At 42.5% G+C, this 27,335-nt stretch overlaps 1 protein-coding gene across 4 annotated transcripts in view; it reads right to left on the bottom strand.

The window, feature by feature from the left end:
- Prickle2 (prickle planar cell polarity protein 2) overlaps positions 1 to 27,335 on the bottom strand; it is a 355,220-nt gene that overhangs the window by 97,602 nt on the left and 230,283 nt on the right. Inside the window, exon 1 of one of the 4 annotated variants that reach the window (XM_057767826.1) lies at positions 19,231 to 19,349. The exons of 2 other annotated variants lie outside the window; for them this stretch is intronic. The gene's annotated coding sequence lies outside the window, so the exon portion shown is untranslated. Of the gene's footprint in view, positions 1 to 7,145; positions 7,609 to 19,230; positions 19,350 to 27,335 lie in introns of those variants that run through there. One more of the 4 variants, XM_057767817.1, reaches the window with a different exon arrangement.

The raw sequence follows: 27,335 nt of genomic DNA, 5'->3' as shown, positions 1-27,335 counted from the left end.
GGGTATAAACTAAGCCCTGGAGCAGCTAATTCAAATCAAGAGTGAAAACCTGAGCTTTCTGAATTGAGTAGTTTTCCTGCCTGTGGAGCCCTGGGTGCCTATGACAAAGGCGATTTAGCAGCAGCACCAGGGAGCTTTTCAGAAATGCAGAACCTGCATTTCTGCGATGCCCCAGGTACATAAAGGCAAATACGGAAATCTGATCCTGCCCAGTGCACAGCTCGATTTCATGGTTTCCAAGGTCCCCCCAGTGGCCCCAGCCACCTGCTCTACGTGTGTGACAAATGCAAAGGTTGGATGTCATTTCAGAAACCTCTCTGGAGGACTGGCTTCTCACGTCCCAGCGCATCCTCACAACACTGTCAGGCCAGGTCATGGTCTAACACGGGACCTTTAAGGTCTCTGTCATGAACATCCAGCAGGGAAAACGACAGCCCCTCGCTGACAAGATCAGATTCACTTGGAAAGTTCACACTCATTAAGACCAGGGCTGGAAATGAACTTACTGAACAGCTGACTCCAAATCCCTTGTCTCAAGAGAGAAGAATAAAAGGAAACACAGACCCTGACATTAAAGAAAAGGTCTTGAGCAACAATTCTGGCCCCTCTCCCTAGAATCCAAGGGGCATGTACATAGGCAAAGCACATTTGGCAGAATTTCCCATGTTCCCTCTCACCTAGCTACGTGCCTTTCACTGGCCTTTGGGAAACACATCTCCTGTCTGTCTTCCGAATCTCCCAGCCATTCTCACTCTAAACCTACAAGCTGATTCAAAGCAATGGGTGTCGAACCAACCACTATATTCTTTTTTCTGCTAACCTCTTGGGGGTTCTAATTTTTCCCCCCAAATTAAAAGGATTTTACTCAATGGTTATAAAACCAGATGATTTTCTGTTGAGGGGTTCAAAGAGAACATCCACAAGACATGGTACCATATAGGTCCATGGAAGCCTCTTAAAGGGGTAGACATAACTCAGTGTTGGGACTATGGTAATGCTGGGTTTGAGCCTCATCTTTATTCTTCACTTTTTATAAAACCTTAGCCTCTAGAAGTCTTGTTTGCTCAATTGTTTAATAATACCTTTGCCTCACCTTCCCTGACATCCTCTTATAAGGTAGGTTTGCTACAAACTCACTTTCAGGCTAACAATTCTCATGACTGCTCTGTTCTGCGCACAAGATGTATTCAATGGAAAGAACTCTGTTCTTCCTGCTAAGGAGGAAGAAGAGATCTAACACAATGTTCAAATTTGGAAGACCAAGACTGAAAATAACCCCAAACTCAGTCAACTACAATGCTGACCATCCTCTCATGTGAGTCATCTCAGACAACCAATCCCACATGTATGTTCATCACATGATTAACTAGATACATGAGAGTTGTAATGAATCATAATTCATGTGGAGTAGCAAGTAGGTCCTCAAGATGTGATAGCTGTTAATGTCTCTATACATCCAACCACTAAAACGCCGACACACACAGTAGCGTGTACTTCCAGGTACACTGCAACTATTCTGAAACGGAAACATATATGTTCCTCAGTTGAATCCTGGAGCTTTCATGAATCAATATCTCCAAGGACTCATAACTGATGAGCTGATGCCTAGAAAGGAGTTGGGAAAATGGTACCCTGCCCAGGAAAAATAAAATACTAAGAATTTTTGTCCCAGTTACTCTTAATCCTGGATGGGTCTGGGTCATATTTATAAAGTTTGATTTTAAGGAGAAAAAGAGAGGAGGACTTGAGGCCAGTGAAGCTCCCAGTGTGAGAGGAGAGACAAGTAAAGCCAGGCATCTGTCATCTGAGACAGGCTGGGTGACTGTGAAAGGAGCAACAGAGGGTTCATCTATCATGCTAAGACAGAAAGGGTTCCACAAGTCCTTGCATTGCTCTTGATGGCTTATATACCAGCATGGGAAGAAGGAAAGAGATAGAAATCTCCAGTGCTCCCATAACATCTGTGCCACTACTGCAGCAGTGGGCATATCTTGCAGACAGCTTGCAATTTGGAGCTTGTAGGGTTTGTAGTCACATTCCAGGGCAAGTCCCATGCTCAGGAGTAGTAGCCAACACAAATCAGACTTCAGTGTGTGCGTGTGTGTGTGTGTGTGTGTGTGAGTGTGTGTGCTTTTTGTTGCTTTTTAAAAGTGCATTGGTATCAGGGTGAGGGTACTAGATCCACTGGAACTGGAGTTACAGACAGTTGTGAGCTGCTATGTGGGTGCTGGAAATTGAACCCAGGTCCTCTGGAAGAGCAGCCAGGGCTCTTAACTGCTGAGCCATCTCTCCAGCCATTATTATTATTATTATTATTATTATTATTATTATTATTTGAGCGGAAAAAAATAAAGTTGGAAAAGAATAAAGTTGGATGGCTAGGGAAGTAGGGGAAGAATTAGGAGGAGCTGAGAGGAAGGGAAAGAATATGATCAAAATATACTGCATGAAATTCTCAAAAAAATAAAGCATAAAAAAGGAGAGAAAATAACTCTCTAGTATTCCCCCTTGCTATCAGTTCACACTGTGACTCAGCGAGAGTGTGACTCGAATGACGCATTCCCAATAGGTCATCTCTCACTTTGTTTATATCCACATTGCCAACCAGCCATGTCTCTGTATTCTGTGCCTCTCTACAGAGTTACATTTCATCTTCCAACCTGGCCTTCATATTTGTTTTCCTCATCCAAATTATTTTTATTTTTGTGATATTTTTAAATTAAAACATAATTATGCCATTTTCCTCCTCCTACCCCTCCCTGGCTCCCTCTCAAACTCGTGGTCTTTTCTCCTTAATTATTATAGGTTTTGTGTGTGTGTGTGTGCATGCATAAATATAGAAATACAATCTGACGAGTCCATTTCATGTTGCCTGTAGGTACATGATTTCAGGGTTGGCCACTTGGCATTGGGTAGCCAAGTGGAAGGCGCCTCCCTGGGAAAGACCAATTCTCCCTGTCAGCAGTTGTTAGTGGCCTGCAGTACTTTGTCTAGGGGGTAGGACAGGTGAGAGTCCCTCATCCTCTTCCCCACTGGCATATCCTTTGGTGCGACTGCTCAGGTCTTATCCAGGCATCCATATTGTTAAGGTATCATGAGTATCAGCTCTCCTATTTGAAAGGAAGTGTTGAGTCAACTTGATTTTCAGAGATTTCAGGACCAAACGTGCTGGAAGCTCACCCTGTCTTCCACCATGCAAAGACAGGCTCACAGCATGCTTGCCAACATGCTTCCTTCACAAGGCCCATGGCGCTTCAGTGCAAAACACGTGCTGGACTCAGTGAAACGAGTGTCAAGATTTCAGGTGGCTTCACTTTGATTTAGGGGAAAAGATGGGGAGAGAATATTTTTTCTATCCCTTCCTCTCCCCCATTACAATCACCCCCCCCTTTTGAAAAAAAAAAAAAACACTTTGGGACTGGTGTTAGGGATGTGAAACCAGGGCCTCATGCATGCTAGACAAGAATGCTACCCCCGAACCATATCCCTGCTATAGCAGTCTGAATGTTTCTTCCCTCTGAAATAATAAAATTAAGCAAATACTTGCTTTTCAGATTCCAAATAATGAACTGATTAAATAATACACCAAGAGAACAGAAAATTGAGACTCCAAACTCAAGTGGCCAAGCTTATAATAAAAGTGGTGTCCTTTGATATATTCAAACATATGATTGTATACACACACACACACACACACACACACGGTCAGGGTATTTAAACATAAAAGTGTTATTTAAAAGTCGGAACAAGAACAAAGCATCAGGACTCATTGATTGCATCAGCAAGGACAGCAGATTTTGCCAAGTCTTGTATGCGTTTCTTGGTTTGCAATAGCTCACAGGCCCCAGCAGTTTCCCAAGTAACAACGTCACAGAGAGAGTCAGGGAAGAAAAGCCTTGATGACTACCACACACAAAAGAAAGTCACTGTCCGAATGCCATCCAGGAGCCTATCTGAGGGACAGAGCATTTGACTGTATGGTTAATGACAGCAGTGGAAATAAAGGCTTTGCAGAGAGAGGAACGAAGCCTTCTGGCCTCAGGACAGACAAGTGAGTGGCTGGCAGGAGCCTTCCCACTCTGGGTGCCCTAGAAGCCAGAGGTTGTCACTATCTGTCACCGAGGCTATTTTAACTCTTAGGATTTTAATATTTCTGATAAACAAATCTTAAGTCTACTGCCCCCTACTGTTCATATCTTGGGATTGAATGGGAAATAAAGCCATCGGCACCTGGAGGAGACCAAAGCTAATTAATACCCAGGATGGGGCAGGGGTTAGACTCTACAGCCACCGGCATCACAACATTTGGAGGGGGATTTGACAGAAAAAAAAATCAAATTTCAGAGAGGTCAAGTGATTCTCCGAAGATCGCATATGCTTTCAGAGGACAACGAGGGTAGGCTGCTATCAAAGTGTTTCACTAATACTATGCTCCAGAAAAAGGATGCTTGTACTAAAAATCACATCAACCAGAAAGTCCAAACAAGTTTCTAGAAAACAGACCTCATACCAGACATCTCTGGCTCTGTTAATTCCCACCCTACCCCACCATGTCTTTGTGCTACCAGGTGTTTTGTCACTGGCTAGTCTTGGTATTGCAGGTCCAGTTTTGGAAGGAAGAAAAGAAGGAGGAAAGGAAGGAGGGAAAAAAAATAGATACCAGGAGGACATCAACAGGCCAACTATGTGACTGCAGCAAATCACTGGGAAAGTGCTGTCATGCCATAGATAAACAGGGATGGATAGATGGACGGGGACGAGAGAGAGAGAGAGAGAGAGAGAGAGAGAGAGAGAGGAAGGTTGAGAGAGAGAAGACAGGCCCTAAACAGACAAGCAAACCTATTATTTTCTCTTTTCAGACAGCCCTGAGGCTGAAACCACCCAAATGGTGGCATCAGTTTAGCTCTGGAACTTCTGAGTCCTCCAGCAGATGAAATACAGATTTAAGGGCCAACCTGGGCAGAGAAGAAGAAACCAAGTATAGTGTAGGAAAGAAAGAATGGAGAAAATCTGCCTTTCACAGGTACAGTTGGAATCCAAAAAGGTGTTGATTCTAATTAGGACCCCACAGCTTCTTCCATGTGACCTGTCAGCTTCCAGGACAGGAGGCCTTCCTTAAGGGAGTCTAGTCCAACAGACCCTGGCTGATTTTCCTTCGACCACCTTTTAGGGGCCCACAGCACAGTAGTTCTAGCTAATACTTTACTATATCAACTCCACCAATGGGATGTGAAGTTCTTTTGAGTGGGAGAATTTGGCTTCCGCAGTGACTAAGGTCACATCTTTTCTCTAGCCTTACCTCTCACCAGTGAACATGTGGCCTTTTCATGGATTGATTTGTTTTCTGCAACAATGTTTACGATGCTCACTTGAGTAAAGGAACAATGCTAACAGCTAGCATCTGCTGAGCATGCACAGCGCGGCTGGCGGGGACGTTTTAGATGCCACATCACAAAAGCCCTACCCCTATCACCCTACCTATATATAGATCTCACTGCTCTTTCGATTTCACAAACAGAAACGGCTACTCCAAGAGATATCCTTAAGTCTCTCAGCTCTCAGGGTCCAGGCCCTATGTGAACATCGTCTCTCTTACTGTTTAACCTCTGAGTCCTTTCCCCACCCCTTCCACTTCTAGAAAGCATTGTCTTTCCTGTATTGTTATCTCTCCCCACTCCACCCCAACCCATACATATTGCATGGGGGAAGTTACAAAAATAACTGTACCATTCGAAATTGCCCTCTTTTGTGGACTGCTCTGTAACTAACGTGTTAAAGAACATGATGCCTGATAAAGTCAGTGTGTCTAAATTCTCACATTAAAAAAAGAAAATTCCCAAGGGGAAAGAGCATTTGGTGGAAAGGAAAAACCTCTACAAGTACTCTAAGAGGCACCAAAACCTCAATTTTCAGAATATAGTGATTCTATCAAAGTTGTGACTTACTCTTGAGCCCTTGGGGATGGTCATCCCGACCCACCTGTGAACATCACCAGCAGGCAGGCTGATGATGAAAGCAGCCTTGCTGAAATGGGTTAAAATTGCCTTCAGGGCCAGGTAGTGGTGGTGCACGCCTTTCATGCCAGCACTGGGCAGGCAGAGGCAGGCGGATCTCTGTGAGTTCGAGGCCAGCCTGGACTACAAGAGCTAGTTCCAGGACAGGCACCAAAGCTATGCAGAGAAACCCTGTCTCAAAAAACCAAAAAAAAAAAAAAAAAAAAAAAAAAAAAAAAAAAGCCTTCAGGAAGAGAAATACAGCAAAGCAAAGCACACACAGTCTTGTATACCGCAGGCCTCTTATACATGACACCGATGTCTATACTCATGTCATGCTAGAGCCCTCCTTACCCATGATTCCACACATGCTCACAGTGGAAGTGATCTCTATCATTGGGGAAGTGATCTATAAGTCTAGGTAATTCCCAGCCACTCTGGAGGATGTCACATCTGGCATCTATATTTCTAGTTCCTAAAGCCCACTAGACCCTAACACAGTACACAATCACACAGCAAACAACAGTAAGATTAAAACCCAGAACTTCATCCTCAGACTTCCACGGCAGATCAACAGTGCTATGATTGGTTCTGGGGAAACCAAAGGCCACTGAGAGGAACTAACTGAGAGCACAGGCCAGTAGGGAAGTCACCTTATCATCATATGCTACAGCAGGCGATGCCGTCAGATTCCGACGCTCTGTCACCATTTCTAAGGCAAAGGGACTGGCTAAAATTAAACCTAAATAATTTGAGAGTCATTTCTTTATCTGGAAGTGCTCGCCAAGTGTGCCTCGGCATCTCTGATGTTTCAGATACGGGCTGAAACGGGAGCGGTAGTGCATCAATGCTACCTATCATCAATCTGCTTTTTAAATGCCCCCCACCCCCGCCTCCTCTGTTGCTATTAAGAAGGGGTCACTTTTAGAGAAACCCTGTTTCTTGAGCACTAAGGTCTGAAGATACTGCATGTCTGTACCATGCCACTTTACATTTGAACTTTCTAATAAAAAGGTGCCGGACCACCAAAACCAGCACCCGGCTGGCCTCAGAGAGAACACCTTCCTCCATCCAAAGACCCTAGATTCTTTCTCATCCTGGCTACAAAACACATCCCTGCTTGCTTTGGGAATTTACAGATTTCTTACCTACCTCCTAAAGGATGAGCTGCCAAGCTTCAGAGGAAGGAAGCCTTCGCTCGGGTCTTGATCTGGTCAGTTGCTCCAGTTCACTGTCCCCTGGAGCTGGTATCAGAAAATGCAAGCAGGACCCCGGGCAGCCCACACATCTCCTTTTCTGAGTCTGCAAATCTGATCCCTTCCTGAGGCAGGCAGCAGGCTCAAACCCCAGCTGGTCTGCTTTTGCATTCCCTCGGAGAGAACACCGTCCCCAGACACGGACCCTGCTGGAGATCTACCAAGTCGGGGACCGTGACTTGTGCTCTTGTTCTAGGCCTGCCTGAGCCCTGGAATTGTCTTCTCAAGAACCCCAGTTTCCTCTAAACTCGCCGACTTCACGATTATCTGAAGGAAGTCACAGACCCCAGTCTCTGCGTCATCCGCTGATCCTGAGCCAGACCTAGGAGACCAGTCAGCTGCTCGCAAAGCCGGGGCCACTGAACCAGGAAATGTGCAGCTCATCCAAAAAAATAATAATAACTGTCACGGAGCGCCTGGCAGAGCTGGAGAAGTCGCTGTTCGCAGTTCCAATGCCTGCATCCTCCGCATGCTAATGAGGCTGTGATGTCAGCAAGTCAGTCACAGCATCTGGACGTCCCAGTCTGGCCGCCCAGGGTTGAGATTTATTTACATGTAAATTACCCTTGCCTTCCAAATCAATAATCCCTAAGCCAATGTGTTGGGGAGGGGGGAACCTTTCCTAATGTAAAAGCCCAGCTGTGAAGCCGCCAAAGGAGCGGGGAAGAACGAAAATCACATCTCAGAGAGGCTTAAATTGCACACGACTGTTCACCCCCCCACCTTTTTTGTTTTTGTTTTTAAAAAAGAAGCTCCATGCAAGAGATCTTGGCTGGCCACAGGTATAGCTTGAATGCCAGGTTCAGATCAGAACCTGTACTAGTCCAGCAGCAGTACAACCAGAACCAGAACGAGTCCTCTCTCTCTCTCTCTCTCTCTCTCTCTCTCTCTCTTCCTCCTCCTCCTCCTCCTCCTCCTTCTCCCTTCTCTCTCTCTCCTTCCCTCTCTACCTCTTACTATGCTGAACCTTCAAATGCTGTACTTTTCCCCTCTTCAACTTTCATTCCAGGGTGTCAGATTTTGCTGCCCTGGGATCAAGTCACCTGAGAGTTTATAAACCTGGAATAAAATGTATTTAGCTGTCACCACTGGCTTTGGATATGAATTGGTCACATACAGTCCCTGACCCTTGCTCCAATTTCAAGAGAGCATAGAGGACAACATCATCACAAACCCTCAGACACACAAGGAGAGCACCATCCCGAGGCCAGGAAACAGGCAGAACAGAGACAGGCTTCTTCCCACATCCACCTGGGTTTCAGCAAAGGAGCCAGAACTTCCACTGAACCTTCTACCTTTAGCATTGTTCCTAAAGAGTTTTGTTTGTTTGTTTTTACAACAGCATCTCTTCCTGGCCTGGAACTTACCAAGCAGGGGAGGCTGGCTGGTTAGAGTTTTAAGGGGTCCATTTGTCTCTGCCTTTCCAGTGCTAGGATTGCAAGCAGGAGGCACCATGACTGACTTTTTCCCATGGGTTCTGGAAATGGTCCTCATGCCAGAACGCAAACACTTTACCATCTGAACCAACTTCTGAGCCCCATTAACAAATGTTGAATAGACATATACTCTGCAGCACACACACTATAGGGACTGGGCATTTTCACAGTCTTTGCACTCACTGAGTTTATGTACCAAAGTGCACTAACAGAAGCACAAACAGAATGGCCAACTTTGGGGTCAGCAAACAAAATGCTATTCAGTCTAATAGTCTACCAGAGGGGCCATGTTTCTCTTGAGAACTTTTCTCCATTGTCATCTCCTATTGCTCCAAACTAATTTTCTTTCCATGTTCCCTGTGGTTCCCCCAGACTAGGTGAACAGCAGGTTTAAACTAACTTCAGACAAGGAAACACTAAGGGCAAGCAGTGTGTGTGTGTGTGTGTGTGTGTGTGTATGTGTGTGAGAGTATGTGTGTGTGAGCATGCATGTTTGTGTGTGCATGCATGTTTGTATGTGTGTGCCTGAGTGTGTGCATGTGTATGTGTGTGAGAGAGTGCGTGTGTGTGTGCACATGCATGTGTGCATGTGTGTGTGTCTGTCTGTGCCTGTGAGGGTATCAGCTGCAGAGGCTAACAGAGGCCCAGCCCATCACGCTCTGAGGTCCCTGAGGACAAAGCAACCAGTGCAGCTCCTCGCCCCCACCCCACCTCTGCTGGAGAGCCCACTGTGATGAGACCTGCCCTTTCAGCTGGAGCTCCTGAAGCTTCAAATGAGTTTCTTTGTTGGATGTTGAGAAGGTAAATTATGTCTTTTGTTATACATAATTGTATTAATAATGCTTAATCATTTCTTCCAGAAGGTTTTTTTTTCTGGTTCACTGAAGACCTTTATGATTAACAACATGGGACCTGGAATAACTTTTACCCGGAGAAATGGAACATGAGAGACACTCTGTTTTAAGTCCCCGTCACACATGTGGGGTGTCATATGGATATGCCAACCCTCAATATCCTTCAAAAGGTTAGTTACTAAACCAAATCATTTGGAACCACCAACAGCCCAGCGGAAGGGGTGACATCCAACTTCAGGGAGGCCAGGGACAAGTCTTTTCAACTAGCTTATGGCCCAGTTTTGTCATGGGAAGATGGGCCCAGCAGACTCTGACCTTATCGGCATTACTCCATGAGGACAGTAAGACACGATTCACAAGTGATTGGCAGTGGAGAGGAGAACTGGACTGTAGAAGGCAACACGAGATTCATCTTCAGCTGGCACAGATTTGACACAAGGCTAGAGAAGTCATGCGACTTGATAATATAGTGTAGAATTAGCAGCATAGTATGGCATCCGGAATGGATGAGCTAGAAATCATTAGAGATTCTAGGATTTGAAGCCTGGGCCTCTCTTGGTGCTAGTGCTGAAACTCTGGGCGGGCTTTGCACATGCTAGGAAAGCCCTCCATCACAGAATAATATTGCCAGCCACTAAGCCTACAGTCCCCAACTGTAACATGGGATGTTAGCAGTACTTAGCTTCATAGAGCTGTTGGGGAAATTAAATGAATTTAATGTGAAATATTTCGCTTTGAGCCTATACAGCACACACTTGACGATGTTAGCTATTCATAGAAGAAATAATGTTACCCTCACTAACTTTGGCACTATCGATCTAATTGATTGATTTCAAGGGTTGAAAGGAAGACTTTAAAATCATTTCAACTCCCAAGGGTATATACCCTCATAGCTCCACCAAAAGTGAGTAATCTTCTGACACGCCTTATTCTATAATCTCCAACATAGACTCCTTGGACTTCTAAAATACAAGGTAAGAAGGCATAAAAAATAACTGATCGACATCAGGAGGGAGACATTTCATTTTCTGAAACTATATATTGGGACAAGACCATCAAAGATACTCTTCTACACACAGTGAGGTGCCATCCTAATAAAGAGAGCTGAAATACAAGTTTTAAATGATTACAAAACACCTAATCTACCCAGCTACCAGTGTTTCTTCTTATGACCACATGACTACCACAGAACTGGAGCTCACTGCCATTGCCAGCTTTGTAGGCAAGCACCAAACCACTCATCATTGTCTTTGGAAAAGATTAAAATTCAAAATTCAAAGTTAAGGCTTTTGTATTATTAGAAGGTTGGAAACAATCATCAAATCTCTCTTGTGTCGGTGTCTATATGTATTTTCTGGAACGCGTGCTTCATCTACTCATTATCTTCAGATGCTGGGAATCAGATACATTACATGAGCCCCCTCTATTTCTCAGTCACTGGCTCAGGCCTAGGGGATGCTTTGGTGATCAAGACAGATACAGATCCAGCCTTCAAAGAGCTCCATAGTGAAAGTGAAGACAATTAAATAAGCCACTAGAGTGGAAGATGTGTGTGTCATGAGACAGCCTATGTGGCCCTTAGGAGGTCTAGCTAAGTCCAGAGGGGATTCCAAAGCTCAGCAGATGGAGGAAGCAGAATATCTAGGAATCAGGACTGCACAGACTATTAAACTAATATCCACACACACATAATTCCTTATGATGGAGACTGTTCTGTTGGGGAGTTTTTGAAAATATGCTTCAAGGTATGCAAAAAAAAGATCATGCAAAAACTACATGGGAAGTGCAGAGGCCTGGTACACTGACAAACTTGTACTGTGCGTATTGTGCTTGTGAAAGCAGAGGAAAATGCTACATTGATGAAAGCAACTTTCATGGGCAGCGGTAGAAAAGAATAGGCAGTGTGTGCACAGGGCATGCAAACCCATCAAGAATCCATTAAAGGCCAGGGAAACAAATGCAGATGCTGACATTTAAAACTTTGTATCTAGCTTGGAAAGTGGAAAATTCTAGAAGCGACAAGACAATACCGTGTAGGAAGAGGGAGAGGAGAGTAAGACTGTGTCCAATGTGATTAAAAAAAAAAAAGACCAGGAAAACTGTGATTTGAGTTATGCCTCAGGTCAAAGCAATTTTTGCTTTTTTAGAAACAATTTTCTATGAGGAAGGCCTATCCTAAACATGACATGAAATTTAGAGGCAATAAATAGAAAAAAAAAGTCCTGCTGAAATTGCCAAGGTCAAATTTTAGTAGCTAGAGAGGGCGTCTAGGCAGGAAGAAAAAGCAGTAGCTTGAAGGAACAGAATTAACAACAAATGAGAATTAAAAACCCTGGCATCATGGGTACAGGATACAGGGCAGCACCAGTTTAACAATGGTAGCTAACAAAGAGACCACTCGGTGGGCTGGTAAAGCAAATGTCGTCCGACTCCAGCTGGTATTGGTCAAGACCCTACTAGAGAAGCACAAGGAAAGGCTTTGTGAATCATCTGGTTAGCCTGTAAGCGTAGAGAAAAGAAGCTAAGTGGGGACAGGGAGCATGCCAGCCTAAAAGGGGGCCTTCTGAGGAGGGGTGTAATGAGCAACTTTTAATTTCCATTTCTATAGGTATCAAATATGAAGGGATGAACTTGAAATGAACTTCAGTAAGGCTGTTAAGTACTGAGATAAGAGCTGGTATGGATTACTTAGACAAATTTTCATTTTTAGAGAAATCAAAAGAGATAAAGACCATCATAGCTGGTTAAAGTCAGGACCATTCATAAAATGCTAATTACTGCTAAAGACATTGCCCTGGCTTCAAACCACTCATCTAATAAGGGTCATTTAACTTCATTTTTCACAGGTGTGTATGCTGTACACATGTGCACTCATGTGAATATGTAGTTTTAAATATATAGTTTTTACAGAAAGTTTTCTAACATCCAGACATCAAAATCCAGTAAAGTAAACGAGGGTGGGGAAGGTAACAAAGAATTGTCATATTAATAGGGACAGACCGGGCAATAACATAATAATCTGTCTCAGATTTCAGTGGTTTAGCACAGGAAACATTGATTTCTCACTCAGGCAAGGCTGTCTGGGGGAAGTGGGGAGGGTAGGGCTTTGTAGATACCTCCACTCCAAGCTGTGGCTCAGGGATCTCACCCAATCCCGTTGTATCTAGGATTTCAACCTGTAATTTCGATGTTCTAACAACACAAGAAGAAATGAATAGGCTTCCGTGTGATTCAACTTGGAGGTGAATAACAGCTCTTTGATTGATCAATCCATTCTATGACCTCATCCAACTGCAAGGAGGCTGAGAAGCCTGTGTCCCAGAAGAGGGAACGTAGATAATAAAAACATCTGCAATGCAAAGCACACATCATTTCTGCTGTGCAAAGACATCTGAAAAGCACAGTCTGTTAAAACTGGGATGCCATAAAACAGTGGATGATTAGCATCTGAAAAAACCTGTAGCCATCAGGTGATTCCGAACGGAAACTGCACATGCTACAGGCCAACAGGCTGACAATGAAAATATGTATTCTGGGTTTCCATCACCATTTGAGCAATAGTATCCACACCAAGTTACCTTACAAGGAATACATGTTTGAAGTATGTGACATTTCTACTGGGGAAGCAGAGACATGAGGCACCCACAGACATGGGGCTAGTTTGTCAACAAGAAGTGCTCAGGAGAGACATCCTCAATGGCCTCTGACCACTTTTGCAATTCAAGAATGTCTTATAAAGGAGCCTAAAAACATGATCTGGTTTAAATCTGGATTTCTCTTCTCCCAGATGCATGTTCACGTTTGATGACAGCATATCCTAGCCTCACTTTCTCCATCTACAAAATGGACATGTCTATCATTCAAGTTTAAGAATGATTAGATGAACCACAATATATAAAATGCTTTGTAGACTAGTTCATATGTCAAAATATATCGTCTTCCACTTGATTTTCTTTTCTTTTCTTTTTAGATTTTATTTTATTTATTATGTATACAGTGTTCTGCCTCCATGTATGCCTGCAGGCCAGAAGAGGGCACCAGATCTCATTGCAAATGGTTGTGATCCATCATGTGGTTGCTGGGAACTAACTCAGGACCTTTGGAAGAGCAGCCAGTGCTCTTAACCGCTGAGCCTTCTCTCCAGCCCCTTCCACTTGATTTTCAAAGAAAGGCACAGGAAAGATTGTTGCTACCACATATGATAAAATTATTCATGATAGACATAAGGATAAGCTCTCTTCTCCCAGGCATTCTTTGTTCGTGTATGAAAAACCTATATCAGGAATATTCCATAAATCACTGACATTTCTAAATCTTATGAAAAAAATGTGTCACATTTTAAATTAGGAAAAACAATATTCTGTATTTTTCTTATCATCTTAGGAATTGCCACATTTCATATACTTTAATTATCTTTGATCCCAATAATGAAATGCATACAATTTTAACATTGCTTTTTATCCTCTTTTAATTATAGTAATTAAAATATGAGATATGGACAATATATATGTACATATCAAAATAAAAGACTATTAAAGACCGTGCTTATGCCCTCCAAAAAGTTAACAATTGCGTCAATAGTTTAAACAGGCACACCTTGGCACATTTTCATTAGCATGCCATTAAACTGGCATGACGTGCTAATAAATGGGTTTTTAATTAAGAAAAAAAGGAACTGCATTTGCTCTGGCAGCTTTTTGGACTACTGGTCCCATCATCAAGCTGAGCAGAAATGGGAATTTCCATAGGGGAGAACAAGGTGCTCATTGCATAGGATGCTTTGCTTTTCTAGCCTTTCCCAAAGGCAGCTACAGAGAAACACTTCTCTTGAGAGAACCATGGTAACACATCAAGTATTTTAGAAAGAAGACTGGAAAAAACAATCTATCTCACAAAGGAGCAAATGGACAGCAAAGATCTTCCCGGGAGAATTATCTCAGGAGAGGAAACATCACAGACGGACAACCTGACATGTTTTTCTTCACAGGGACGAGTACCAGGCGCTCTATGCACACGATGTCACTGAGTCCTCGTCTAAAAATGTAACTTTCATCCTCATGTACCATCCAGACAGAGACACTGAGGTTCAGAGAGGATGCAATAATGGAATAAGGATCTGTAACTGACATCTATCCCTGGGTCATCACAACACCCCCGACCCTTCCTTTAACTCAGAACTTCACAACTTTCAAAGCCCAGGTGTTATTACAGTATGAAGAGTATAATATGCTGAAAAGAATTTAATAAAAACATAGAGCACAGAATGTTCTCTGTTCCTCTAAACAGTAGATTGCTTTGTATAAAGAAAGAACACATAGGGTTTACCTGGGAGGCAGGAGCTCTTCTCTTTAGAGTTCTTATTCTGTTTCATAGTCTTTCATTCTCAGTGGTGGCAAAACTCCCTTGGTTAATACCAACTGTGGTGGTTTGCATGAGAATAGCTTCCATAAGTTTATATATTGGAATACTTAGCTCCTAGTTGGTGGGACTGCTTGGGAAGGATTAGGAGATGTGACCTTGTATGAGCAGGTGTATCCCTGGGAGTGGGCTTTGAGGTTTCAAAAGCCATGCTATTCCCAGTTAGCTTTTTCTTTCTGCCTCCTAACAGTGGAAGAGCTGCTCTTCCAGCACCATGTTTGCTGCCATGCACCCTGTCATGGACTCTAATCCTATGGACCCGTAAACCTCAATAAACTCTTTCTTCTATAGGATGCCTTGGTCATGGTGTCTCTTCACAGCAATAGAAAAGTAGCCATAATGATTTAATTAAGGTCACTCTAAGTAAACTCAATACTGTCTCAGAGCAGATCTTTATCGTTGCTTTGTACTACTCTATTCTAAGCACCTGGTACCTTGTCTTCTGACAACTAATGAAAGGGTTGGCAATTTTTCCTGTGAAAACTGCAGGACATTTGGGGTTACTTCTGTGATAACTGCTTTCTGTTTTCTGCACTCTGACAAATGTTGGGGAATGAGAAAGAAAAAGGTGGAATGCCACAGTTTTCTATGGTTCCAACGTTTTGGTCTCTTCCCCCAGCTCATCTTCATCTTCTTGAAAGTTCCACACTGGAGAACTCCCAGCGGGGCTCAGGTGTGGGACACTTCTATGTTCTTGATGCTCATTCACTACTTAGGTCTGGTCTAGGGTTGTAACTTCGGTCTTGATGCTAGTGAGTTAAGACCAAACCATTCCCATTAACTCTGGACTTGGATGTCTACCTGCCTACATCATATCAAAATGCAAATGTCAAAGGCTTCTCAACTATCATGTATGTACCACATCTCCCACGAACGTGCTTTAGCTTCTGTCTTTGAAATATTAGTTAATGGCAACTCTACCATTACAATGAAAACAAGAGCAAATTCCTTGGAGATGATCTTTATATATTTCTTCTGTTACACCTCAACTTGTAAGACATATGAGGGAAAATTTGTACCCCAAAGACCAAATACAGTTTGCTTCATGTCTTCTCACAATCATTAGAGTACAATTATACTAGGTATCTAGATACCATCTATGTGTCTACATTAGGTATCTATAGCTACATTCATACTACAACAAACTTGAATAGTTTCCAGCAAACACTTTGTGGCTTGCCAAAATTAAGACATCTATAATCTTGTTTTGATCACTAAATATTTTCCAGCCCTTACCTAACCCTATTGAGTTAGATGTTGGCTCCACCCAACATTTTTCTTCTACGTTCATTATTATCACTCTGGTCCAAGTCACCACCATGTCTCTCCTGTATGGAGATCCAGGGAATCACCAACACAGGCTTCCTCTTGGTCTAGAAACAAGATGGCACCTTTGGCGAGTCTCATTGGGAGACTGGATTGTGTCAGATTCCTACACAAAATCCACCAGCTCTGCTCATGTCTGGAGTTAGCCCTGTGGATCAAGACCACATATGCCCCTAACATCTTTTCCTACTGCTCTCTACCTTTTTTACAACCCAAACATAGGGTCTTGAACAAGCCAGGCTCAAGCTGCCCCCTGAGCTTTCGCACTTGCTCTTCCTCTGAAATGGTCTGTCCTGTAGACAGTAGCATGGCTCCCCGTCAACTTTTCAAATCCAACATCAGCCTGTGGGGCCTTTTTCTCCATTTTTCTGACTTGTTCCCTCTGACATTCTCATAAAACCATTTTATTGAGACATACTTTACACACTATGCATATAAACGTGAACCAATACATAGTTCTACTATATTCACAATCCTTATCATGGTCTAATTTTAGAACTTTTACTGACCTACAAAGAAACTCTCTAATAAGTTGCTCCCTAGTGGCCTCACTATCCTGGACTTAGACAAACACTAATCTACTTTGTATATGCAAATAATCCTGTTCTGCATATTTCATACAAATAAAACTATCATATGCAAACATTTGCTAATGGTTTTTCTTTGGCATATGTTTTAAATTTATCTATGTTGTAGCTTATATCCTAACTTCTTCATTCATTCTTAATTGCCAAATTCATATTTCAAGGTATATTGTTATGGTTTGGGGATGAAGTACCCTATCCCTCAGAAGAGATATTGTTCCTCAGCTGGTAGTATGACTCAGAGGTTAAGAAAGACATGAGGACATTAATTTCTACAATGATGAACCCATATTAATTATACATAATTGTATAACAATGGGTTTCATTATGACATTTATATATTTTTTGCTTTTATATATTGTGTGGTATGAAAATGTGTGTTCTTGTGTGTAGACACACAAATGTGCAGGTACGTGTGCATGCAAATACACGAGGAGGCCCAAGGCTGACATTATGTGTCTTTCTCAATTGCTCTCTATCTTACACACTGAAGAGGGTCTCTCTGTGAAAACAGAGCTCCCCACTCCGTTTGGCTAGTTTGACTTGCTCCAGGGATCCTGCTTCCACCTCATACCAGCTGGGATTACAGCTGGCTGTCATAGTCACTCAGTTTTTACATGAATTCTGGGATCTGAATTCTAGTCTCACACTCGCACAGTGAGTGTGTTACCCACTGAGGCATCCCCGAAGCCCTCATTATGACATTTTCAGACTTGTGTATAGTGTGTTTTGATCATTTGATTGCTCTCCCCTCACCGGTACTCTCTTTTGTCTCTCTTACTTCTGTTGGTTCTCATCTTGTCCCCCTTCAATTTTTAGGGTTTTTTGGTTTGTTTTTTTGTTTGTCTGTGACATGAATATTTTCCTTATAGTATTTTCAGGATCATAGACACCTTACCAGTGACTGTATCACAAAAACAGCATTTCTCTCTTTCCCCAAACCACCAACTTCCTCTAACTCTTGGGGGAAAAGTAGATCTTTAGGAACCTCCAACTACACTCGATGGCATGACATGAACACACCCAGTCTTGTGCAGGTCTTGTTCAGATAATCACAGCTGCGCTGAGTTCAAGAGGGCAGCAGCCATATCATTCCCGGAAGACAGCATTCTGCAACATTCGACTCTTCCCTCCATTCTTACATTCCTTCTGCTCCTCCTACTGCCAGGTCCCCTGGGTCTTGGAGGGGTGGTTCAGTGTCCCGTTTATGACTCAGCATTTATTCATATAAACTATTATATAAACTATATAAATATATTTATTTATATACTCAGGTATTTATCTGCAGCACTTTGGCTATAAGCCTCTTCCTAACAAAATGACATCTTATAACAAACTGACCTAACACCTACAGAGTATTCCACCCAACCCAAGAACATACGCTCTACTCCTCAGATGACATCCCAGGACACAAAATAAATTCTAAGAAATTTATAAAAAATTAAAATAACTCCATTTATCCTATTTGACCACAATAAAATCAGACAAAACCAACAGCAAGCAAATATTTAGAAATTACACAAATTCACGGAGACTAAACAGCACATTACTGAATGATGAATGGGTCAAAGAAGAAATTAATAAAGAAGTTTTTAAAAACCTTGGAAATAAATAATGAGAACATAATATGACACACTTTTAGAGTATATTAAAAGCAGTCCTAAGGGGGAAATTTTTAAAAATGATCAATATTTTCAGAAAAGTGACAGAATACAAAACCAACTTCCAAAAATCTGTAGCCAAGGCTGCCCAGTGGTGGCACATATCATTAATCCCAACATTCAGGAGGCAGATGCAGGTGGATCTCTAAGTCCAAGGCCAGCCTGGTCTACAAAAGTGACTTCTAGTACAGCTAGAGCTAACACAGAGAAACCCTGTCTTGAAAAACAAAAGCAAGCAAACAGAAACTCAGTAGCCTTTCTATACACAAATAACAAATTATGGGAACATTCTCATTTACAATAATTTTTTTTAAAAAAGGAGGTCAAAGACCTATATAATGAAAACTTGAGATTTCTGAAGAGATTGAAGAAGACACTAAGAGATGGACTGGTAGAATCAACAGTGTGAAAGTGAACATTCTACCAAAAGCAATTTACAGATTCAAGGCAATCCCTATCAAAATGCATGGAACATTTTTCACAGAAATAAAAACAACTTCCAAAGCCTAATATGGACTCTCCATAGATTGCAAATAACTAGAATAATTCAGAGCAAAAAGAACAGCACTAGAAGTATTCCCAATTGTAAGCTACATTACTAGGTCAAAGTAATAAAAAACACAGTACTGGCACAAAAACAGATAGTTAGATCAATGGAGCAAAATGAAAGACTCAGACAGGATCGTGTGTAACTGTACTTACCTGATAGCCGACAAACATGCCAAAGGACACACTGGAGGAAAGATGTTCAAAAAATGGTACTTGGAAAGTGGATGTTCATATGTAGAAGAATGAAATTAGATCCATATCTATCACCAAGCACAAAAATCAATTCCAAAGAGTCAAAGAGCTCCATGTAAAACCGGAAACACTGGACCTGCTAGAAGAAAACAGAGGCAGCACCTATGTGCAGGAACGGACTTCCTGAATAGGGGTCCATTTGCTCAAGAATTGAGGAAAAATGGACAGAAATCAACTTCATAAAGCAAAAAAGCTGCTGTACAGCAAAAGCAAAATTTAAGTTATAGTGAAGAGACAACCTATAGACTGGCAGAGAATTTTTGGCAGCTATACATTCGATAGAGATTACTATTTAAGGTATTAGCAGAAATAACAGAATAAGAACATGAACACCCAAAGCTAAAGAATTAAGAAAAAAATCTAATTAAAAAATGGGCTTTGTATCTAAATAGAGAATTTTAAAAAGGAATAATAATGATGCCTAAGGAATACTTTTAAAAGTATCCAACATCATTAGCAATTAGGGAAATGAAAATTAAGAGTACTTTGAGATCTGACCTTATCCTAGTGAGAATGGGCAAGATCAAGAAAACAGTTGATAACAAAGGCTAGCAAAGACATAGGGAAAGGGGACTCTTAATTACTGTAGGCAGGACTGCAAACTGGGCGGTCACTCTACAAATCAGCCTGGACAATCCTCAAAAAGCTAAAAGTAGATTTCCCATATGACCTAGCTATACCCTCGTTAGCATATGCCCCCAAACTCCATCACCTACTCGTACTATACTTGTGCAGGAAATGCCTTTGCAGCTCTTCTCACAGCGGCTATTCAACAGAAGCAACCCACACACCCTTCAACTGGGAAACGGAACGTGGTATATATACAGTGTGGAATTTAACTTATCTGTAAGAAAAATAAAATCAAGAAATTTCCAGGATGGAACTAGAAAATATCATACTGAGTAAGGCAATCCAGACCCAGAAAGACAAATGTTCTTTCTTATTTGAGGAGCCTAGTGCTAAATCTTTAGATGTGAATATAGAACCAAACTAATCTCAGAAACCAGAAAAATAAAGAGGGACCATGTGGGGGGAGAAGGGGTTGGGAATGGGAGAAGCTCTAGAGAGGAGACAGTAGGACATAGGTGTCACTGTGATTTGGTTTAATAAAGAGCAGAATGGGCAATAGCTAGGCAGGAAGAGGTTAGGCGGGACTTGTGGGGACAGAGGGGACTCAAAGAAGAAGAAAGGTGGATCCTCCAGCCAGAAGTTGAGGAAGCAGGATGGGCAGTCAAGAGTAATGGTAAAGCCGGGCGGTGGTGGCGCACGCCTTTAATCCCAGCACTCGGGAGGCAGAGGCAGGCGGATCTCTGTGAGTTCGAGACCAGCCTGGTCTACAAGAGCTAGTTCCAGGACAGGCTCCAAAACCACAGAGAAACCCTGTCTCGAAAAACCAAAAAAAAAAAAAAAAAAAAAAAAAGAAAAGAAAAAAAAAAGAGTAATGGTAAACAAGCCATGTAAAAGAATGTAGATTTAAAGATACGGGTTAATTAAGTTATAAGAACTAGGCAGGAACAAGCCTAAGCTAAGGCCAAGCTTTCACAATTAGTAATAAGTCTCCATGTCATTTTTTGTGAGTTGGCAGCCCCCCCAAAAATTTATTATACATAGGTGCTATGAAGGAGAAATGGGAAAAGAGAGGGGGGCTTTAGCTAAAGTGAGGGGAAAGAGGGCAATACAGAAAGAAAGAAGGGAGGGATAAGGAACTCTGTGGATGACTGGAAAGGGTATCATATTATTTTATGTTTACTTAAAAATACATATACTAATTATGTATACATCTATTCATATGCATATACATAGATACATACATATACACGTTAATGAAGTTATACTGCTTATAATGCTTTTGGGGAAGGGAAGGAGGAGAAAGAACACTAAGGAAGTTTAGAATCTACTTAAAATTATACACATATAAAGTACATGTCTATGAGTGCTAGCCAGGGGAAACCTCCCTGTGAGTTGTTGGCCAGAAGGTCCTAGAGATTCCTCAAACAATAGAGGCTATTGTCATAGCCCTTGGCTGCCTGACAGAAACTGAAGGGAAGACCAGACTGCTGAAGACACCACCCACATCGGATACAGGATTTCCAAGGAGTCCAGCTAGGGCTGACCTTTATGCCTCCTCCCTGAGGACTAGTTCTCATAGTATCCAAAGGTGCTATGCGAGCCCCCAAGGGAGAAAAGCAATTGATAATCTTCGCTAGTAAAGGCCACAAACCACAGTGATGATTAGCTGGCCAAGATATCCTCAAGGGTATAATGGTGTCACTTATATCTTGGGGGTAACTAATATAGTTTCCAAACAAGACCTCTACGATGCTGATACCAGTTGGCATGCCTGCATGGATGGGGGAAATCTCACAAGGTGCTGTTTCAAAAGAAAAGCTATGGAATTAACAGCTGTCGAGTGATGGGGTGTCAGTCTTTTCCAGGACCAAACTTCCTATAGATTGTTCAATCCAAAGTGACCAGCCCTATTTATGTATACATGTGAGCAACAAAAAATTGATTTATCTCTGTGTGTGAATGCATGTGTGGTGTGTAAAACAATAATAATTAAAGAAGTTATAAATTTGTGAGGGGGTAGAGGGACACAGGAGTTGGTGGAGGGAGGGAGGGTGGGTGAAGTGATGCAAACACAGCACTTAAGTTGGAAACTCTCAGAAAAATTTAAAAACTGAAAATATTTTGCTGAGATGGACATTTTCCATAGTCCACTGTGGTGATTTTGACAGCCACCCTTCCTCCACCCTTCCATAGTTAGTTTGCTTATTCTTTTTAGTGACTAATTAGGCATGTTAAATGGAGTCGCTTCTCCTGTAGTGTGGGTTGGCAGAGGGCAAGAGCATTGTCTGCTTAAGCAACTTGGCTGGTCTGTGTCTATTGGTATCACACTTATCTGTTAGCTAGTAGTTATGGCTGGCTGATTGTTCTACTGTGTTTGCCAATACCTTTTGCAACAAACTGCACAAAACTTTGTACTGATGAAAGAGAAGCTCCTTTGCAAGGGCAGGGTGTTGTCCATCCTTAAAGCTGCCCCTCCCAAAATAAAACAATAGGTCTAGACCTTTGGCTCTTGGCTGTACACTTGCAGAGCAGAGTTCCCATCATGAAGGGAAGAGGAAGCTGAGAGAGTCATAGTTCAAATGCCATAGACTATCCCCTTCCACGACTTTGTAGATTTTCTTCATTAGATATTCTACCATTAGGCTTTATGTCATTAGGAAATTTTCCAGAAGCCTTAGATGATTGCTTTAAAAATATGTATTAATATGCTTTTCAGCAAATTACTGCTTCAGCAAATGATTGCTTTTAAAATATGTATTAATGTGCTTTTCAGCAAATTATTTGTCAACCAAAGGGTCTACCGTGATTCTCGCACTGCCTCTCTGAAAGCTAAACCCGGTGTTCATTAGGCATTAATGTGTTTTACTTAGGCAGCAGCATTGTGTTCTCACTATGGAACGAAAAAGCTTGTCAGCTCTACTCTGCCTTCTATTCTCAGAGCCAGGACACACTATCGTCCTGGGGCAGAAAAACAGCACAGGAGGATGCTCCAGAGATGAGCATAAGAAGCGGGGGTGGGGGAGGACACACGGCGACAATGACAGGAGACACAACATGACATGACCGGGGAGTGGCAGTCCTTACCACCTGAGCTTCACACAGCCAGGGGAGCATGCTTGGAAAAGCTGGTGGTTACAAGAACTTGGCTTAGGGTTACAATGTTAACAATGCATAAAATGCCACTACAGACCTCAACTCAGCTCTTCTTGTCCTCTTGGAGCCAGGCCACAGGGGAGATATTGTGCACCGCCAGGCCTGTTTCTCCCACTAAATGAACTACCTCCTTCGCTGTAACTATGGGTATGATTCCATACAACTCACTGTAAAGGGTCATGCGAACTCATAAATTTCAGTGCCTGCTCCCTAGACTCCTATCAGCTCCATTAACAGTCCTTTGATAATGACTGGCTAACGAATGGATAAGTAAGTGCTCATGACCCACGGTCTAGTTTATGGCTGGCCGTAAGAGCTAATGGCTGATGATGTCTTCCTTTGACAGAGTAGGAATTGGAAAAAGGCTCTATCAAGATGAACAGATAAGTGAAGGCAGCTTGCAGATGAAGCTTGGGAGTCTTCCTTACCATGACATCATCCAAAGAATATATGGGAACGAGAAGCCCCAGATACTCAAGAGGGGAGGGGTGAGTGTAAAAGATGCTTTACGGCTCTCTCCTCACTTCTATTCTTGGGAATACGTTTTCCTTTCTTAACAGGCTGTCTCTATTTCTCCTCCATTTCTAATTTAAAGACAACTTTTCTCCATAGCTCTTCCTGGCAGCTGCTGGGATTTTCACCTAACCTGTACCACTTTTCTAATAAATTGTCTGGACCTTCCTTCTGAGTCTATCTTCTTAAATCCTTTTATTAATCAGACTGGGAACTTCAAAATGGAACCTTAGTTTCATCACCTTAGGGTGATGAAAATAATGGACAAACCACAACTCTTTATTTCTAATTAACTTACAAACAAACAGTTTTGGCTTTTCATTGGACACATCAACAAGAGGTTTAGTCAGAACTATCAAAGTCCACATCATCATCAGACTCGTTAGGACTCTTACACTCTCTCCTCCTCAGGACTGCCTGTAGCTCCTGCCCTTTACCCCAATTGCAAATGAGGCCCCCAATTTGACTGATACTGACAAGAGCCTCTGCCAACAAGCCAGGCCGCAGAAGTTCCACACTGACATCAGCTGCTTTAATGAGGGCACCGATCTGACCCATGGCAGCCATCACCTTGTATATCATGAGGGGGGAGGGACGCAGGGAGCTCAGGGACTGAGGTCACAGTGCAGACTGTCAGGGGAAAGCCAGTTACAGGATGAGGTGAGCACCTCCCCTCGGTCAAGTCTCAGCTCCCTTGGAAGGACGGAGCACCTTGGTGAAAGCTGAGGATGGGGACCACATAACTTATTTTCGTTTTGATTATAGCACAGAGAGACTGTGACACCTGTGGAGTTACCAGGTTGGTGACTGATGGAGACAAAGGAATGAGACATACAGCTGTGGCATCTGTATCTTCCAACCTGCTTCTCTGGATTCTGTCTTTTCCTTTCTAATATTAAATATTACTTTATACCTATAGATAGCTTGCTACAGAAGGTAAATAATTTATTTTTGCTTGAAGCAAAGTCCTGCTAGAATGGAACTAGTTTTCTTATTAGAATCAAGAAGTACATGTTTATCCCTGGCCTGGTCTATTCTATTGCTTTCCTGCTCCCACCATTACCCCCATTGTGTGTGTGTGTGTGTGTGTGTGTGTGTGTGTGTGTGTGGTGTCTAGGTAAGTTGATTAGTACTTTTGCTCTGAAGATACCTTTACTTTAAACATATGAACAATGGTTGATAACCATAGTATGTTTACAAAGCACACTGTATAGTATCAGATACACTAGAAGCACCCAATGGGTATTAGGTACTATAACTACCTGCAAAGCAGATACCATATAGACCTGTCCTCCAAGTATGGTAGGCAAGGGCATCTAATGAGAGTGGCTAAGAAGATAGACTTATCATGACGGATTATGCATGGAAAAGTTGTCCTCTTAAAATTGTGACACTAAGTACTCCTTGTTGGTACATCTTTCCTAGTCTATCCCTCTCCTCCTCTGGGTCTGTGCTTCACACTGTTCAATGTCAGGCTAAATTGAGCCCTGCAGGAGATTCCTGGAATTCCGTCTAATAACATACATCTTCCCTCCACTCAGGAAGTTGCTGGGACAGGACATTATTTTGCAAAGGATTTAGTTATTCATTCACTTTGAATGGCAAAGGTCATTCGCTTTGATCAGTAAATGACCAGGTCAAAACATAAAAGGATAATGATAAAATGAAACCATCTGCCCTGAAACAACCGAAATGAGTAGCAGAAAGGGCTTAACATGCACCACAGCTATGCTTCTTCTAGAGAAGTTGGTAGCATCAGGGCTAATGTGTAGGAGCATAAATCATCAAGATAGCCACAGTCTATAAAAGCCAAAAGTGACCCCAAAAGTCAGGCTACTCTGATCACAGGTATATGTCAAGTAAGAGGTGGTCCAGGGCCAGTTTTGACTCTGCCCCTTATAAGCAGTATGGAGTGGGAAATGTCATATTCCTTCTCTGAGCCCATTCAATAGTCTCTGCTTTGGGGACTTGCTAGGTTATAAGATAAGAAAGGCAAATTGTCAAGCACATAGTAGCTGCTTAATAAGTGTTTATACTACCTGAGTGTAAACACAGCATCTGATGTCCTTAGATTCAAAAGGTCATCAGTACACACCAATCACACTATCTACTCTAGAACCTGGAGAGTCCCTAATGGCAAAGGCAAGCTCCATGTTGCCTGTTCATCTTCCTGCCCAGCCTCCTCCATAATAACTGCTAATGGGAATGTACTAACACGTCCTGGAGGTCACCAGGGGACAGGCTGAGACAGATGTAAGAGCGGGCTGTTTGGGTGAATTATTTAGCACCTTCTCTGAAGGGCCTGGAGTGAACTTCACAGACAGCTCCACACACAGCAAGGTGACAGCCCGTGACTCATCACCCAGAGGCACATTTGTCTTCCCTTAAAGGGTGCACACAGCCAACCCCTACTGGGGGCAGGGGCTTGGCACAGCTTTCCTCACTCAAGTCATCACAAAGAGGAGGCTGCAGGAGGACTGTTAGGAGTCTGGCCCCAAAAGGCTACCTAGAAGGAGTTCAACCAGCTGGGATAAGAGAAGACATGCAGTGGCAATGGAGTACATAGGGATGCAACTTTGGCCCAGGAAAAACAGGAGAGTGACCTGGATAGAACCACTGAAAAGCTCAATCTTAGCCACTAAGTATTATCCACAGACAGCCCCAAGCCCACAGTCCTTCACGAATCTTCAATGAAGATGACTGCTAGTAGTTCAGGCCATAGGTACATTGAAAGAAGAAAATATTTACCACTCTGATTTGTGTGCAACATTTACTGCATACAAAACACTTAGTTCAACCTTCTCAACAACCCTTCAGGGGTATACCTACAGTCTAATTTGTCATAGATAAGGAAATAAAAGTCACGAGCATCTAGGTAGTTACTGTAAGCATCCAACTGAATTTTAACTCCATTTCCTCTTACTTCTGTGTATTTCTGTTCTTAAATATCCACTTAGTCTGTTGAATTTGAACTTCTCTTTCTTTGTGAGGTTTGGGTTGATCATGATATAAGGGACATCTGGTGTGGACCGCTGTAGCACAAAGCGATTGGACAAGCCAAGACATACTACTGAAGAACAAGTCCCAACGAACTAGTGGTCAAGTTCATTGTGCTCATTGTGAGTGAAAGATTAACAGTCATAACTCATGCTCATAGCTACAATAAAGGGAGACACTGAACATAGGGAGCCCTTTTCAAGCCAAATGAAGCTGGGTTTGGAAGGAGCCCATGGAATACAATTAAAGCTGATGGAATAAACTGGACGCTAGGGACCCATAAATTCTTTGCCAAAGTCCCTATGTGAGCTGAAATGTCTCAATAAGTCGGTCCCAAGGGCTCTGCAGAGTTAATTCATCTTTTCTGGCCAAGTCATCTGCTTTACTGGCCAGGTGCTGGGAGTTCTCCCCAACAGCATGGGATACCTGATCTTGCTCAGCACCTGCTGAAAATCCAGATTCTTAGGCTTCCCCTCCTCATAGACCAGTGGTTCTCAATCCAGATTCCTAGGCTTCCCCTCCTCATAGACCAGTGGTTCTCAATCTTCTTAATGCTGCAGTCCTTTAATAAAGTTCCTCATGGTGTGGTGACCCCCAAGCATAAAATTATTTCATTGCTACTTCATAACTGTAATTTTGCTACTGTTAGGAATTGTAATGCAAATATCTAATATGTGACCCTAAACGGGTGGTGACCCCCAGGTTAAGAACCACTGTCCTAGACCTTTTGAATCTTCCCTCCAGGTATGGAGCCAAGTCACTGAAGTCTGCAC

Source organism: Chionomys nivalis, chromosome 1 (genome assembly GCF_950005125.1).
Source record: "Chionomys nivalis chromosome 1, mChiNiv1.1, whole genome shotgun sequence".
NCBI lineage: Eukaryota > Metazoa > Chordata > Mammalia > Rodentia > Cricetidae > Chionomys > Chionomys nivalis.
The sequence above is the reverse complement of the archived record's forward strand: the minus strand, read 5'-3'. Positions and strand labels throughout refer to the sequence as shown.